Source organism: Exserohilum turcica, assembly GCF_000359705.1.
Source record: "Exserohilum turcica Et28A unplaced genomic scaffold SETTUscaffold_3, whole genome shotgun sequence".
NCBI lineage: Eukaryota > Fungi > Ascomycota > Dothideomycetes > Pleosporales > Pleosporaceae > Exserohilum > Exserohilum turcicum.
In genome coordinates, this window is record NW_007360136.1 from 1,650,810 (window position 1) to 1,654,751 (window position 3,942).

Genomic DNA, 3,942 nt, shown 5'->3' on the forward strand with positions numbered 1-3,942 from the left:
CAATTTAGCGATCTAATAGGCTAGTAGTCTTTTTTTAGTTATCTTTTTAGGTGTTTTTTTCTGTATGTTTTTAGTTTTTTTTTAGATATATGTCCAAGGTTATTCTTAATTACTAGCTGCTACTGTTGCGTAGAAGCTAGCGGGCTAAGCTTAAGGTTAGGTGGGCGGGGTATTTAGTTTTTCAAGGCGTCTAACTTTCTCTCTTAGTTCTTTAGAGACGTTAGATAGAGAGGAGATTTAGTCTCCTAGAATTGTAGAGTTTTTTTTGTTTACTCTGCCGTTCTCTGTAAAGTCTCTAAAGACTTCTACAAGGTCTAGTAAACTAGTTTACCTAGTAGGGTTGTTCTTAGCTAGGTTAGCTGCTTGGATTACTAGGTTTCTAGCAATCTCTAAGGCCTCCTCAATAGAGGTTGCCTTTGGTGTTTTCCCTACTGTAGGGTATCTTGGCACTGCTCCAATAAATGGAGAAAAATTGCTTCTTGTCCTAGTATGGGTAGGCCTAGGCGGTTCTTCTGGTTGCCTGTTAGGGCAAGGCGTAGAGGCCTCCTCAGCCATCTCAATTTCTGGATTACTATCCATCAGTCTTCTGCTTTTGCCTCTAAGGTCCTTTGAGCCTAGTCTTTTTTTGTTATTTTTATTGTTTTGATATATCTGTGGTCCTTGCTAGATTCAAGCTTTAATAAGCTCCTGCGTTCCTATTAGTCCCTTTAGTCTTGGCATTAGAGCGTAAGCTCTATAAGAAAATTCTCACAGGCGTAAGAAAATAAAGAAAGGCCTTCTTCTTCTCCCTACTACGCGCTAGCGCCTTAGCTACAGGTGTTGAAAGTGCTGTTAGTTGATTCCTTGTGGTCGGTTCTCCTAGATAGCGTGCTTTCCTAGCGGTTTCTAGAAAACTCGAAGCTGTGAAAAGAGGTGATGTAGTAAGGATAGTAGCTTAGCTATAAATATAAAATAAAACACTTAGCATACATAATATACGTAGATACTAATAAATCCTCTAACCTTTCTGATATTGTTGTATAGTAGCTAGTTTAGTCTTTTAAATACCTTTATCTAGCTTAAGTGTCTACCTCATAAGCTCATCTTATAACTTAAAACTATCAATCAATTTTTCAAAGAATAGCACTTCTTTCTGGAGACTATACTACTGGCCCTTTTTATATCTGCTAGAACTTGATTAGGTTTTATGATATACTTTAAGACGTAGCGCTAAACTCTGTATATTAACTTTTCTCTATTATAGTCTATCTTAGTCCTACTAGACGTGATATTATCTATAAAAAGCATTATTTCTAGCTTATAATCTTTAAGTATCTTTGTTAAAACGCTATAAAAGGTAGCTACTAGGTTAGTGGCTTTCATAACTATAGTGTAGGACTACACTAGCCTTACTAGTATTTAGAATACAGCAAAGTCTTTACTATTCAAATAGAGCATTATTTAACTATATCCTAAGAATAGATTTATCAAAGATGGAATTTTATATTCTATAAAACGCTTGGAAAACTTATTCATAATTAGTAGCAGGTTTAACGTGGTTCATAAGCAAGTTAGTCACCTAAGCGTGTTAGTCACGCCCCACTAGAGCGTCGACGTTGATACTACAAAGCGTTATATTTTAAATACACAACAATTAATTGACTTATTCTAAATTAGTTCTTTAAGTCACTTTTTGTAATATCTAATTATAACAAATTTAAAGCTAATGACGCGCTACCTCTATCTATAATGTGCCTTCAAGTATAATGACTAATTAATAGGCTAGAATGCGCCCCTAACGCAACTATAAATTAATTTAAAGCGCCTAAATAAGTTGGAAGAGGAGGCTATTATTAGACGTATTATTTAAGAGTTTACGTGTGGATTTACCTATATAAAGGCTAAAGTGTAAATAATAGCTAATAAATTATGAAAAGAGCTTAGTAGGAACCCTTTTAGCAAGAATTAGGTTTATAAGTTTATTAGGTAGACTACTAAGCTCTATATGCGCTAGAGCTGTTTCTATAATTACAAGTAAGCCGCCTATAAGGACCTAGTAGCTATCTACCGCTAGTTTAACTTAGTTTAGGTGATAAGGTAGAAGTAGTGTATTATAGACAATTATACCTACAACTTTAATAAAACTAGCTTTATAATAGACAAGATTTTATTATAGTTATTAATTATAGCATTATAAGGATATAAGAAAAAGAAGCGAATATAGCTAGGCAACTATAAGTAGGTTACTATAATCTAAGGCGTAGGCGCGTTAGGTTGCTAAATACCACTTTTTACTTTTTTGTAGGCAAGGTGCATATTAACGTCTAGTTTAGAAATTTACTTACTGACTAGGTTCTTAAAGTTAGTCCTAATAGCTAGATAAATATCTAGCTTAGTTTTGCCTAGTTAGAGCACTTTAATACCTATACAAAGAGCTCTACTATAGGTGGGTATTAACTACTTATCATTAATAGCTATAAGAGCTACTACTATATTGATTTCTAAGATCTTTGCAAGGAGAAGAATATTATGCTTCTCTATATGCCTGCGCACTTGTCTTACCTATTGTAGCCTCTTAATGTTGCCCGCTTCTTAGTATTAAAGCGCAAGTATAGCAACGCTATTTTAGGCTTAGCACGTAACTATACCTACTATATTAGCAAAGAGACCTTCCCACTAGCCTTTAAGACTGCTTTTAAGCAGTCTATTATAAAAGAGAATATCTAAGCTAGCTTTAGAGGCGCTAGTCTAGTCCTATACAACCTATAGGCTATGCTATCTAAGCTCAATGTAGTAGTGCAGACACCTATACAATCACCACAATAGATAGCCGCCTAGTAGGCGTAGACACTACACACCGCGCATAAGGTTAAGGCTTAAAGTACTCTTATTTAATAGAGAGTAAGAAACTACCTTTGGTCTTTTATAAATTCCCTAAATAAGAAAGTTATATAGCTAAGTAAAGAGGCTTAGTAAATAGTATATAAGATAACGCTTATTAGAGAGGAAGTAGCTACTCTTTAAGAGGATCTAGATATAGCAAATAAGCGTAAGAGCTATAAGCAGTGATATATTGTTAAGAGTATAGATCAAGTGGAAGTAATATAAGACTTCTGGTATTGATCTTCTTGTTGGTCAGTTTTCGCAGATAGAGCGGCAGTGTGCAAGAGGACGGTTACTTCAGGCAAGTAGAATAACTCTCTGTATTGTACTTGTACTTAAAACTTAAGTTAAACACATCAAGCTATAAGGGCTCAATGCCTAATGCTATATACTTGTGTAGTCCTAGTGTCCTAGTAGTCCTAGTAGTAACGAGGGGTTATAGGACTACGGGGATCGGTAGGACTAGTCACGTGGTCCTAGTGAGTCCTAGTGCATAAAGCATGCCAAGGCTAAGTAGGATCTGTAGGACTCGTCACGTGATTCCTTTTCTTGCTACATTCCCGCCGTCTCTTAGATTACCTAAAAACAAATCTAACGGCGAAATGTCCTCCACATTCTAAGGCTAGTTGTAACACTATCCTCCTCCTCTTGTAACTTGTCCTTAAGGCAATATGTGGCCTAGATTTTTAGGAGAGGTATGTTGCTGCGATTTCGTAGTTGTCGTAATTAGGGTGTTTATAGAAGTAGGTTAGTGTTAGGAAAGGTAGGTTGTTATAAACAAGGGGTTGCTATTAACGTGGCGTTCGTGCAAGCGCCGTCCTCCTAAGAGCTAAGGGTTTCTAGGAGCGTTTCGTTCTTATTATTATTATTATTATTATTATTATAGTTTAACGTCCTTTCTCAGCCCAAAGGGCTATATAAGACGTGCAGGCTTAAGGCCTGCAAGTAACTACGTAGGCTAGAATTTAATCTAGGTACAAATTGAGTAGGTACAATGTAGGGGGTTATCTAAATGAAGGTGAGACTCGTAGCCTAGTAGTTTTTTAGTGAGTAACTCTCTCAGATCTTTCACTTTAAATG